Genomic DNA, 13,955 nt, shown 5'->3' with positions numbered 1-13,955 from the left:
GCCACCTCCGCCGCCATCCTCGAAGCCTCCAGGCCCCAGGCCGAGCCGCTCCGGGGCTCACCCGCGCCCGGCGCTCCGAATCCAGGAACGTGCGCACCGGTCTCCGGTCTCCAGAGAGCAAAGGCGCCGCGAGCAGCCCGATTCCGTCCCCTCCCGCCTGGCTCCACGTCTCCGCCTCGGCAGCCCGAGTCCCGACGCTCCGGGAAAGGCTGCTTCCAATGGTCCCCGGTCCACCCCTGGTACCGCTCCCACCCGGACCCGCGTCCCGAGCTTGACACTCCCAGCCTCGGCCACCCCCAACCCCAACCCCAGCCCGCCTCACCTCAGGCGGCTCCGGCAGCGCTGGACACAGGAAACTCCTGGGTCCTCGTCTCCGGCTCTCCTCGACCCCCCTCTTCGGTTAACTCCGCTTGTTTCTCGACAAAATGGCGCCCGAGGTCGCGCGCTCACGTCGCGGCCTTTCCCCTCCCAGTTCCCATTTCACCATTCGCTGCCTGCTGGTAGAGGGATGGCCCTAGCGCCAGCCAATGGCCGCACGCTGTCCGCAACTGCCGTCCAATCGTCAACAGGTACCCGCGGATTTAAACCAATCACACACTAATCACTCGCAGAAGTCGAGGAAGAAACCAAGCTCCTGCTAGCAACTACCAATCCAGACTCCTATTTTGCGGGCTCAGGCCAATTGCCGCTCATCAGCCCTAAGGGACTGGGTCCGAGCCCGGGCGCCTGCGCACCCTGGTGCGAGCCAATGGGTAGACGTTGGGAACTTCGATTTGGGACTGGTAGACATCTGCCTTCGAGGAGTTCGACCTATGGGGACTAGCTGGTCATTGCCTCCGGGAAACAAAAAATACGGAAGGGAGCCCGTTAATGCATTGCCATCCTTCGCACAAACTACTCTAACTTAGAGACAGGGTGATGCAGCCCTCGTCTACTTTCCTTCGTCTTTGGAAATGTCACGGTCCGAGAGGCTGTGCAGGTTCCCAGCGGAATCATTGTCCACGCCTCGGATCTCTTTAGCAAGGATCACCAGCCATCAGAAAGCGTCAGACGCAGGGCAAAGTTGAGGTTCTTTGCATCCTGGGTTATGTAGTCGCACGCCCCGCCTATTCCTGTCGCAAAAGTAATGTGATATCTTCCATCACTGTGTGCGCCCTAGAGCAGCAATGCATGCTGGAGAATGTAGTCTCCCAGATGGCTACCTAGTCCTATCTCTTTTTAAGTTTGTTTTCCATTTGTCTTTTGAAGCAGGGACGCTTTGCAGAAATATAAAAACTGAAGTTCTCCCGCTCTTGGCCATTCTCAACGATGCCAATGCCCTTTGCTTCTCGGATAAAAGGCTATGTTATCCACTGTGTCCTATCTTGTAGGATCTTTGTTTGAGTTTTGAGACAAGGTCTCATTCAGTTAACTCATTCAGTAGTCCAGGCTAGCCTAAAACATGTTATGATGGATAAATTGACCTTGAGCTCTTTGCAATCTGCCAAAACTAGGTGTAAGCCTCACACCAATACTATTTGAACTTTAAAGAGATGCGTTAAAGACTTTTATTTATTTTACGTATATGGGTGCTTGCTTACAAGTAAATCTATGAACCATGTGTATACAGTGTCCTAAGAGGTCAGAAGAGAATATCTCTGTTCCTCTGGAGGTGGAGTTACAGATGGCCCTGAGCCACCCGGTGGGTCCTCTGGAAAAGCAGCCAGTGCTTGTAATCTCTGAGCCATCTTTCCAACCCCTAGATTTAAAAAAAAAAAAAAAAAAAAGTGAGCGATTGCCTACATATGTGTTCACCAAGTGGGTGTGTGTCTGGTACCCAGGAAGGCATTGGCTCCCCCGGGGTTGAGATGAAAGTCACAGCTGTAAAGTTGTAAGCTGCCCTATGAGTGTTGGAAACCCACCCCTGCTCCTCTGTAAAAACAGCAAAAATTGTTCCTCTCCAGTCCCTCCCCTCCCCCCCAATCTGGAACTTTTTATCGATTTTATTTATGGAATTTAGCAATTTGGGGATTGTTTTGTTTTGTAGGTTTGTTTTCTTTTGTTGTTTGTTAAAGAAGAAAGACAAAGCTGAACATAATGCCTGTCAGCCCGGCACTCCGTAGTCCCAAGCCGTCCTGAACGACAGACTAAGGGACTCTTCTGGAGAAGGGGGAGGGGGACATACAAGTCAACTACCTCAGCTCAATTCTGTAATTCGACAACCAGCTCAAGCTTCAATTGCCCCCAAACTGAAGGTAAGCTGAAATAAAGCTGACTTGCTTTGCCCTACTTCAGCCTCTCTTTGCCTAGCTGCTGGTTTACCAATATAAACGGGGCCTCCTAGAGGAGACCCTTAAGCCCACTGCCCACTCTCCTCTGAGGCTATACCCTCACTCCTAAAATTTGACAGCCATAAAAAATGAACCAACAATGCCCTGGAGGTCAAAGTCCTTAGACTATGTATCTAGGCTGGGTGGTTCTTGTCTTTTCTAGAAACGCTGAGAAGACCTTCATAAAGGATCTACTGAGGGTCACCTTCTAACTCAGCAATTATGAATGTTTGCTCTCAAATATCCGTAAGAACAGGACATCCTAGCCAGCAAACAAGCTCACCTGACTGATTCTCAGCCTTCTTCCCATCCTCTCTGTCCGACTTTCACAAAATATCCTGGTGATAGAGTAAAATACAACAGAAAAACTTGGTGTTAAAAGCAACAAATTAAATCTTTTAAAAACATTCATTTATTTTATTTATATGACACTGTAGCTGTTTTCAGACACACCAGAAGAGGACATCGGATCCCTTTACAGGTGGTTGTGAGCCACCCTGTGGTTGCTGAGAATTGAACTCAGGACCTCTGGAAGAGCAGCAGTCAGTGCTCTTAACTGCTGCGCCATCTTTCTAGCCCAAAATTAAAAAATTTTTTTAAAATAGTAATTTTGGGAATGGAGGATTTAGATATAAGAAGCATTTATTTTTTTTGGATTTGGTTTTTTCAAGATAGGGTTTCTCTGTGTAGCCCCGGCTGTCCTGGAACTCACTCTGTAAACCAGGCTGGCCTCGAATTCAGAAATCCGCTCTGCCTCTGCCTCCCAGAGTGCTGGGATTACAGGCGTGCGCCACCACTGTCCAGCTAAGAGGTAATTTTTGATATGGTAATTTTTATCATAGTTAGAAACATTTAAAAAACTGAAGAGAAAAATCACAAACTTGTGTTGTTTTATGGGCTTGGAAAGTCAGGGAACAAAACACAGGTATATGATAAAGCGGTTTTTAGATCTGTGCAGACTGTTTAAAAAATATACATGGAGAGAGATACTTTGAAGAGAGCAGAGCAAAAATCTCTATTTTTCTATGATGGTATTTTCAGACCCTCCCCTCCTCCCCCTTCTTTTTCCAGATAACTGAGTCACTTCAATTTTTGGCAGTTTTGACTACTTTGGGACTTCTCCCTATCCAAAGCTGTGACATCCCTGGGCCAAAAGATTTCCAAGAGACATATTGCAAAAAATGCCACCAAGAGAATGAGAAGGAGGCTCACCAGCTCCTAGCCCTGCCTGAGGAGCTTATGTGACAGTTGATGGCTGCTGGAGTTTGGAGAGCGTTTTGTAGGTTCACTGGGCTCCAGTGGATGCCTCCTCTGTGAGTATACAGGCAGATGGAACTGAAATCTGTGGAAAAAACGAAAACAAAAAAAGCAGGCGTAGTGGCTCATGCCCTCATGCCCTGAGCTCAGCACTTACATTTAGGCAGAAGCAATCAGATCTCTGTGAGTTCATCCAGCCTGGTGCCAGGACAGCCAAAGCTATATAGTGAGACTCTGTGGGGGAGAGAGAGAGACAGACAGAGGGGATGACAATGACACACACCGGACAATATAAAATTGGGCAGGGTGTAGGAGGTAGGGATAAATATGATAAAAATACACTAAATACCTGTTTAATATTCTCAAAGAAGTAATTGCAATATTGTGTCATTTTGTTTTTTAAAGCCCTCTGAAACAACCAGAAACCCACTTCCTACCTGGACTCTACCACTAGCTTCCTGAGTTACCCGAGGTGAGTTACTTCCCCTCCCCAGAGGGATTCAGCACGAGCCTAAGGGCCAGTCAAGTGCCCTAGCCCAGCCCGTCTGTTTGTCTCGTTTGCTTCACGCACAGCTCTCCTGTGTTGCCCAGGTGGAACTCAAATTCTCATTCCTGCCTCAGCTTCTCAAGTGCTGGGGGAATCTAGGCACGAAGGCAGGGGGAATACTTGCTAGCCAAGATCTGTAGCACTGAGTTCCACCATGGCCCTGGGTATTTGTTTTTAATTAGCCAACTTGAACTAAAAATACTATGTAGTCTCATCCCTGCCTTCTGTCCCAGTGTAAGGGGGCTGAGTTAATCATGACTTTTCCTGGATCATGAAGCTGAGGCTTGTAGTAGAGCTCTGGTTTTGTATGCAAGCAATGACACACTGAATTGAATTTTTGTTTGCTGGGTTATTTGTTTGTTTATTGAGCTGAGGACTGAACCCACGACCTTGTTTGCTAGTCTTGTGCTTTACCACTAAGCAAAATCTCTGGACTCTTTCATGTTTTAAGGACTTCATTTTGTGTTTGTGAGTGTTGTGCTTTCGTGTTTGGTGTTTGGATGTGTACCGTGGCATGCCTGGTGCTCAGAGAGCCAAAAGAGAACTCACATGGGTACCAGAAGTTGTCTGGTATCTCAACCCATAACTGGAGCTACTCTGTGTGTGCACTTAGAACCTAGGTCTCTCCAGGAGCAGCAAGTGCTCTTACCTGGTGAGCCATCTTTACAGGCCCTGTTAGTTTGTTTATTTGCTTTGAGTTTTTTGTTTTGGCTTTTGTTTTGTTTTTTTGTTATTTTCGAGACAGGGTTTCTCTGTATAGTCCTGGTTGTCCTGGAACTCACTCTGTAGACCAGGCTGGCTTCGAATTCAGAAATCCGCCCACCTCTGTCTCCCAAGTGCTGGGATTAAAGGCATGCACCACCATTGCCCAGCTGGTTTGTTTGTTTAAACACTGTCTAATGCAGTCCAGGGTGGCCTTACTCTGTAACCGTGGCTGGCTGTGAACTCCTGTTAGGCCTTTCTCTTCCTCCCAAATGCTTCAGTTAAGGGCATGTGCACTACACCCAGCAACGTACTGAAAGGTAAAGAGGTCAACCTTTTGTCCACAATCTAATACTTGATCAATGACAAAGAAGTGAACCCAAGTGTTGTATGGCTTGCTTTCGCTTTGTTGCAGATTTACAGAAGCCTGTTCCCCCTGGGCTGCAACCCTAGCCCCGAGTCATGCTTTGGAAGCATTGCTGACCAGGTAATCTCTGAGGGACCAACTGTAATGTGCAATGGTCCATGGCCTGTAACTGAACAGACAGTTCCCAAAGTAGAAAAAGTGGGGAGGCATGAACCCAGGTTTGGACCTTGCTCGATTTGTCTATGTGAAGCTTGAGTTTAATTCTCAAAACACACACACACACCACACACACACACACATACACAGAGAGAGAGAGAGAGAGAGAAGAGAGGGAGGGAGGGAGGAGGGGGTGGTGGATATCAGACTATCAAACAGTTTGAAAAGACTGCCCTGAAGCTGTCTTGGTGTGCACCTGTGATCTCAGTATTGAGGCAAGAGGATGGAGAGTTGGAAGCTAGACCTAGCCTGGGCTATGTAGTAAGACCCTGTCTCCAAATACAGGACACACACACACACACACACACACAGAAGGGAGAAGAGAAAGATCATCAGAATTCAGCAGTTGATGGACAGCTAGTGAGAGATGAGAGGTTCAGGCCTCTCTATGCAGCCCACCCTAGCCTGGGACACTCTGTGTAGCCCAGGCTGGCCTTAAATGAGCAGTCTTCCTGCTTCAGCCTCCCAAGTGCTAAGATTGCAGCACACCACAGCAGCATGCACTACTGAAGGGAAGGATCTTCCTGCTGCCTTTCTACCAATAAGTCTGGGGACAGACTGAGGTGGTGTGATGGCTTAGATGTCAATGTAAGCCCAGGGGACTGGGCACACCTGTGAGGGATTTTTTTTTTAATTAAATCTTTTAAAGCAGGAAAAGTCACTTTTAATCTATATGTCTTGAGGTGGGAAAATCTGCCTTTAATCCAGGCTACACCTGTTAGCCGCGGTATAAAGGACATGGAAGAAGAAAGCTTGTGCGCTCTCTCTCTCTCTCTCTCTCTCTCTCCCTCCCTCTCTCCCTCTCTCCCTCCCTCCCTCCCTCCCTCCCTCTCTCCCTCTCTCCCTCTCTCCCTTCCCCCCTCCCTTCCCCCTCTCCCTCCCTCTCCACCTCACCTCTCCCTCCCTCTCCACCTCCCCTCCCCCTCCCTCTTTCCCTCTCCCTCCCTCTCCACCTCCCCTTTCCCTCTCCCTCCCTCTCCACCTCCCCCTCCCCTTTCCCTCTCCCCCTCCCCCTCTACCTCCCCCTCCCTTTCCCTCTCCCTCCTCTCCTCCCCTACCCTTCCCCCTCTCCCTCTTCCCCCTCTTCTCCCCTCCCCTTCCCCCTCTCCCTCTTCCCCCTCTCCCCCCTCCCCTTTCCCCTTCCCCCCTTTCCCCCCTCCCTCTCTTCTTCTCTCTCTCCCTCCCTCACCCTGCCTGCTTGCTCTCTCATATTCTTGCTGGCAAGTCCATTCCTTTACTGGCACTAGAGCCTACATCTTTGGCATTCTAGACTAGCATACGTGTGTGCATGCGTGTATGTATGTGTATATATGTATGTATGTCTCTAGAGTTTAGGCCTGTCTCAAAGCATTCGCACAGCAGCTGGCAAGCGATGGCACCGCGCTTGTCTGCCCAGCACAAACTCCTAGAGCCACCCCGTAGGAGAACTAATCCAAACCCCTCATCACCAACTTTTTGCATAAAGCAAACAGGAGAAATGTAAATATTAAATGGATATGATGATTAAATATCATTATTTTGTGTTGGCCAGGTAGCTCAGCAGGTAAGATGCTTGCTACCAAGCCTGACAATGCATGTTCAATGTCTGGGCCTGACTAATATAAGTAGTGAGTTCTATTTGGCTGGGGAAGGTACATATGATTCCCCCAAGTAAAGATGTCCAATAGTCCCCACTAACCTGAAACTCCAAGAGACTTTGGAAACTGGGGACAGCACGACCAGTGGCTAAGGGAGCTGCTGCCTTGGGGAAGGTGGCAAAGAGCTGAGCCAGAACCAGAAAAAGCTGCCCCTGAACTCTAGGCTCCAGCTGGGAGAGGAGCAGCCCAAGCTTAGGGTAGGGGCGTCCCGCAGCTGAGCATTGGAGGGTTGCCATCTTCGTGAGCAGTCAAGCAGGGGGGAAATGGACAAGGTCTTTGGGCCATCACAGTGACTTGGGAGAGAGCTGTTTCTGTGGTATGAGGGGCCAACAGACAGAGCTAAGTGAGTCTAGGAAAGGGAAGATAGCAAGAGCTGGAGGCAAGAGGAGTTCCGGAGAGCTGCACACGTATATAAATGCCCTTAGCATTTGGGAAGAACTTATCTGTAGACTGGGGATTGACATGAGGGCCTGGGTTCAGTCCCCCTCACCCGTCTGTAGATGCTGAGAGGGACTCAGCCTTGGCTAGCGGGAGGAACGATGCATTCCTCCTTGTTCTTTGATCACCCAAGCCCTCCTCCTCTTGGCATTTCTTTCCTGGTGTGGAATGCTTTGGGGAGATTATCCACTTTGAGCACCCCAAATCCCAGCTGATAACCACTGTGAGAATGAAAGGCTGTGGCATCCCACTATGTTAGCATTAACTGTCAACTGGACATGGTCTAGAGTCACCTGAGAAGGGAGTCTCACTTGAGGGATAGCCCACATCAGATTGGCCCGTAGACCTGTCTGTGAGAGGTTTTCTTCATTGTTGATGGAGGGCCCATGTCACTGTGTGGCACCATTCATGGTGAAAACCTAACCATGATCTCAGGAGTCAACTGCCAAGCAGCATCTCCCATGGTTCCTGGTTGGCTGTGAGTTCCTTGGTTAAAGGTAATGCTGTATGGTAGAGCAAGCAGGCCTGTCTTCAATTTCCTGCTTGAATTCTTGCCCCAGCTGCCCTCAATAATGACTTTGAAAGTATCAGCCTTTCCTAAGTTGCTTTTGGGTCCGAGCATTTTATCACAGCAACAGAAAGACACAGCAACAGAAAGAAAACTAGAACACACCCTCAGCCTCGCTCCCCAGCAAGACTTCCCTAAACTTACCTTCCCCCTTCTCTGTGGGTATAGGGAATCCAACTACCTGTCTCCTCCAAGAAATTGCAAGCCAAGTCAGCACCTTCCTGCAAACAGAAGCCCAGAGATCACGCTGCAGTGCCCCATATTGTCCAGTATGGACTCAGGGAAACTGGGTCTTTTTCAATCCTGCCTTCAATCAGCCAAAAGTGGCTCCTTGGCTGAGCCTGTCCCACTCCCAAGGTAACAACTGCTCAGCACTCACCCTGCCTCTGAAGACCCTTGCCTCCATCTTCTCTCCTTCTGAGCATGGGTCTGTCTCTGATCGCTTGAGACAAGGTCTCCCTCTGTAACCTTGTGCCATCCTGGCTCATCTTCATAAGTTATTTTAACAAATTATTTGATATATGTGCCTGCATGTCAAGCAAGGTCTGAGGACAACTTTCTATAGTTGGATCTCTCTCCTTACACTTTGTACTTTGTTGAGGGAAGAACTTTTTGTTCATTTGTTTGTTTTTTGGATTTGGTTTTTCGAAACAGGGTTTCTCTGTGTAGCCCTGGCTGTCCTGGAACTCACTCTGTAGACTAGGGTCGCCTCGAACTCAGAAATCCACCTGCCTCTGCCTACCGAGTGCTGGGATTAAAGGTGTGGGCCACCACTGCCCGGCCAGTTACAGGAATTATAACCAGGGGCAACTTCCTCGCCATATTCTGCATCTCAGTACCTGGTATCTCTGCCCTACATCTCTCCCATGAGAGTTCCTCCATCTTCTTTCCATCTGAGCATATAGATAGTTCCTATAGAAACCTACGGATGCAACCTGGCTGGCATAGCTTTATCAGTGGCTACTCAGATCGTGGATCCATGCATTCAGTTCCCAGGCAGAGGGAATTCTGGTATACGGAGGGCCTGTCCCCCATCTGCTGTCTGAACCACTTATGCTCTATCCAAGAACTCCAGGGATGGGACCGTAAGGAAACTATCTAGAGAATGTAATAAGAGGTCGTGATGTTCAAAACCAAATGTGTTCCTCCTTCGCTATATCCAAATCTAGGTCCTGCCCACATTCCCACTTGGGGACTCCCACAGAGATGCTTCTGTTGAGCATCCCCTTTCTATCCCATTCACTCTTAATATATGGTCCCTTTCTCATGAAGACTGAGACTTTCCCTCTCACTATTACTTAACATCCCCTTCTGTAAGAGAGAACTGGCCACAATGGATGTCTCTAAACCCTTTTATTCTGGACCTATTCTGAATTCCACATGTCCATGGTCTACACTGTGCCCTGGGAAAAGCAACCCGAAAAACATGTTGGCAGAGCAGAAGCAATACAGCCATTCTAATGCCTTCCTCTGTCAGTTGTCCCAAGAGATAACTTTTGGACTGAAGCAGGCAAGAACTATTGCCTGTTTCATATGGCCATTTCCCTAGACACCCCACCATCTTGGTCTTGTTCAGGCTCAGGTCATACTGTCCCCAGTCCCCTATGGTGCCCCGGCATAGAAAGCCCCTGCTAGGTGGGTTAGCAGGGGTAGCAGATTGCTGGGAGTCTAGTTCAATGGTAGAGTGCTCACCTATTGTGTGAGGCTCCAGGCTCCATCCCTAGCACCACAAAAACAAACCATACATGCTCATAGCTACCAGCTGGTACCATACTTCTTTCCAGGGTGATCAGAGCAAGGGTCCTTGGGTGCTAGAACCTGGGCTCTGCAGTCAGAACTCTACCCTCCATGCTCTATCTTTATTCACAGTTAAACTTACTAGGACCCTGCTCGCTGAGCTTCGTTCCCATCGTCTGAACAGGAACAGTAGAATCCATTTCACTTTATCTCACTACACCTCCCTAACCTCCTCTAGACGTAGGACCTACTCGGTACCTGCCGTACAGGAACATGGCTTCTGCCACTAGGCAGGTAGTGCCCCTGAGGTAGTGCTAGACCTCTCCGAGATTGAGCTCTTGCATTCATGTCTCTTGTGCTCAATTTGGAAATAAAACCCAGTAAATGTTTTATTTACTGTGACTAATGAAGGCAAACTAAGTGCTGGGCATGTCAAAAGAGGCCAGAAGGCTAGAAAGTAGGTGATCAGGGTTGTTTTTTGTTGTTTTCTTTTTGTTTGGTGAGATTTCTCTCAGATGAGGATTTAAAGACATCTGAATGTAGCAAAAAGGGAAGCTTGCAGCCTGAACCCAGAGTTCCAGGCAGGGGAGCCAAAACCTGAGATCTCATGGTTTGGTTTGGAGACCCAGGTCTCCGTATACTACCTTTGTCTGTCTGTCTGTTTGTTTTCTGAGACAGGGTCTCAGGTAGCCCTGTGTTGGTGGATGGTTTTGTGCACTGTATATTCAGATGCTGATTACAGTGGCCAGAGACCTAGTTACAGTCCTGATGTTGGCATTGTCATTACTATTAAAACACCTCCAGCCTCAATGGTGGGTAAAAATTGTTCTCCATCACCCCTGATTAATTAACAAAGAGGTGATCCGCTATAGCTGGAGAAGAGCGTTAAAGCCGGATTTCTGATCCCAGTGAGGGGTTCCGAGGTGGAGAGGAGCCACGAGGGATTCCCTTTGAGGACACAGATGAAGAAGGAGGCCTGGGCACTACCAAGATGTCAGGTCATGGGAGATGTGGCTAGAAAGTAGGCTGGGAAATAGGCCAGGCCAGCATACAGTTGGGTTAGAAGAGTTAGTATTTGCCCAGCTATAGTACCCGAGGCTTATTAATAAATATATACCAGGTCTTCCTGTCATTATTTCAGAACAAGGGCAAGTCTAGAAAAGCCCTGAACTCTTATGGCCCTGGCTGTCCTAGTGCTCTCTACAGAGACCAGACTGGCCTCAGCTTCACAGAGATCTGCCTGCCTTTGCCTGCTGGGTCCTGAGATTAAAGATGTGCCACCATGCCTGGCTTTGCTGGCCTCTTCTCTCTGAAAATAGTCTCCTGCTTTCCCGAGAAGATCGTCATTACCCTCTCGTTCCCCCTTCAGCCCCTCTCATTGACCAACATATTTGTTTGTATGTGTGTAAAATATGTGTATGTGTGCATTTGTGCTTATGTGCATGGAGAAGTCGGTTTGATGTCAGACGCCTTCCCTGTTGCTCTTTGCTTTTTATCCTTGTTGTTGTTGTTGTAGTTGTTGTTGTTGTTGTTGTTGTTGTTGTTGTGACAGGGTCTTTTACTGAACCCACAGCTCACAGATTGGTTTGGCCAACTTGGCTCTTGAAATGTGCTCGTTTTAACCCCTCCCTCCGTCCTTCCCCAGCGCAAGGACCATAGGCATATGCCATGTACACATGTGGGTGTCAGGGATCAGAACTCAGGTCTTCCTGCTTGCATGACAAGTGCATTCCTAACTGAGCCATCTGCAGCCCTTCCTAGTCTCCTTTCCACATTCATGTTACACATTCACTAATGTTTAAATCTCGTTTTCGGGTATGAGAGGAAACATGCAATATAGCTCTCTCTGAGAGTTTGGTTTATTTCACTTAATGTAATAATCTCCGTCCTCACCCATCATTTTCCTCTGGATGTCATAATTTAATTTTTTTAAATAGTCAATTGAAATTCCCTTGTATAAAACAAAAACAAATGAACAAAAATTCCATATATGTATCCTATGACCTGTTCTTCACTCACTCGTGGGTTGATGAATACCTGGACTGACTGCTTTTCTTGGCTACTATGCAAAGTGCAGCAATAAGCATGGATGTGCCAATATCTCTATGCTGTTCTGACATAGAATACTTGGTCTGGGCATAGTAGCACATGCCTTTAATCCCAATACTCAAGAGACAGAGGCAGGTGGATCTCTGTTAGTTTGAGGCCGACCTGGTTAGGGGAGTTCCAGGATAGCCAGGACTACACAGGGACAGTCTTGTTTCAAACAAACAAACAAACAAACATTCATTGAGCAGCTGCATATCTTCCTTTGAGAACTGTCTCTTTATTGGTCCACTTAGTTATTAGGTAGTTTAGTTTTAGTATTTAAGTATTTAGTAGTTAAGGAGTTCTTTGTAGATTCTAAATATTAATCTGTCAGATACATAATTGGCAAAGATGTTTTTCCCAATCAGTAGGCTATATCTGTTCATTCTGATGATTGCTTCCTTGGCCATGCAATAAAGCTCTTAATGTCATGTGGTCCAGTTCTTCAGTTCATAGGCCTCTTTCACCAGATTTGGAGTCCTTTTCAGAAAATCCTTACATATGTCTGTATCATTTCATGATGTGCTCAACCAGTGAGTTTAATTAAGGTTACTTACAGACGCTTGAGCAACTGAAATAGGTGTATAATATATAGTATAATATAATTATATAATAATACCACCAAAGAAAATGTCTTCCCCTCCCCCAACAACCATTAGCTGCCTGTGGATCTTCAGAAAAGGGTGGGGCCTTGTTAGCCCCTCACCCTTCCCAACTGTGGTACTATCTGAAAGGATTAGGAATCTCTCTCTCTCTCTCTCTCTCTCTCTCTCTCTCTCTCTCGCGCGCGCGCGCGCGCGCGCGTGTGTGTGTGTGTGTGTGTGTGTGTGTGTGTGTGTGTGTGTGTGTATCTCAGGTTGTAGCTCTTAGCTACTGCTCCATGCTCCCTGCCATGATGATAATGAACTAAATCTTTGGTTGTGGTGTCTCCTCACAGCAGTAGAACTGTAACTAAGACCCTCTGGCAAGGTCCCGAGAGCCCTGCCTCCCTGTGACAGAATGCTAATGAGCTCTATTTCCTCCCACTTTTATGTTCTATGTGTGGATGCCGAGTTTGCTTGTGTGTTTGTACAACCTCCTCTGAGGTATCATTGTTCCTTGTGAAAATACCCTGAAGTTTTTACTTTTATTTGTTATAAATCAAATCCACCCTGCTCGTCCTAAAAATAAAACCAGCTGGTTTACAAAGTGAGTGCCAGATCATCCAGGACTGTTACACAGAAAAACTGTCTTGAAAAAACAAAAATAAACAAATAAAAATAGAATCAGAGGCAAGCATGGTGGTCCATACCTGTAGTCTTAACACTTGGGAGCCTGAGGCCAGGCGGAGGCCAGGCTTGGCTGCTAGGACTAGATTCAAGGTCACAGGGAAAGAGACCACCAGCCCAACCAAAGCTTGCCGCCTTGGCTTTCTTCTTGACAGGGGGTCACCATGTCTTTCCCCCCTCAACCTCACAGTCATTCGTGGTTGTGAAAAATCAACACAAAGCAAATGAAGGACGCAGGAAGGGGTCAGCCACTTAGTTCACCTCAGCTTGGAAAATACCGCTGGGCTTTTGTGTGAACAAGGTTTTATCTGGTGGGGTGCGACAAGTGGTTTACATAGAAGTTTTTTAAGGTAAAGGGAATAAAAAGATTTTAATTATTGTCAATACAAGTTTGACAGTGTTTGATAGAAAAGACTAATATTTAATATTTCTTGCAGGGCTACACCAAAACATGCTACCTTAAAACAGCAGAAACCAACCAACCAACCAACCAACCAACCAATAACATTGGAGCTAGAGAGACTGCTCAGTGGCCCTGGCTTCATTTCCTAAGGTCTCATGTTCCATCCCCAGCATCCACATGGTAGATCACAACTGTCTGTAACTCCAGTTCCAGAAGATGTACAGCCTCTATGGGCCCCAGGCATGAAAGTCATTTAGAGACATACATGATGGCCAAACTTCATCTACTTAAATGAAATATGAAAAATACCAAGCCGGGCAGTGGTGGCTCACGCCTGTAATCCCAGCACTTGGGAGGCAGAAGCAGGTGGATTTCTGAGTTCTAGGCCAGCCTGGTCTACCGAGTGAGTTCCAGGACA

At 47.5% G+C, this 13,955-nt stretch overlaps 1 protein-coding gene and 1 long non-coding RNA gene across 9 annotated transcripts in view; one reads left to right on the top strand and one right to left on the bottom strand.

The window, feature by feature from the left end:
* Cnot1 (CCR4-NOT transcription complex subunit 1) overlaps positions 1-420 on the bottom strand; it is an 80,089-nt gene extending 79,669 nt beyond the window's left edge. For all 8 annotated transcript variants that reach the window (XM_052166922.1, XM_052166927.1, XM_052166925.1 and 5 more), the window contains exon 1: positions 323-420. The gene's annotated coding sequence lies outside the window, so the exon portion shown is untranslated. The remainder of the gene's footprint in view (positions 1-322) is intronic.
* Positions 421-1,742: 1,322 nt separating this feature from the next.
* LOC127671873 (uncharacterized) lies at positions 1,743-13,955 on the top strand. The gene is made up of 4 exons (XR_007974796.1): positions 1,743-2,234; positions 3,381-3,622; positions 3,972-4,038; positions 13,572-13,955. It is a non-coding gene; the product is annotated as an uncharacterized LOC127671873 (long non-coding RNA).

Source organism: Apodemus sylvaticus, chromosome 21 (assembly GCF_947179515.1).
Source record: "Apodemus sylvaticus chromosome 21, mApoSyl1.1, whole genome shotgun sequence".
Classification (NCBI taxonomy): Eukaryota; Metazoa; Chordata; class Mammalia; order Rodentia; family Muridae; genus Apodemus; species Apodemus sylvaticus.
This window is presented reverse-complemented; position numbering and strand designations above follow the sequence as displayed.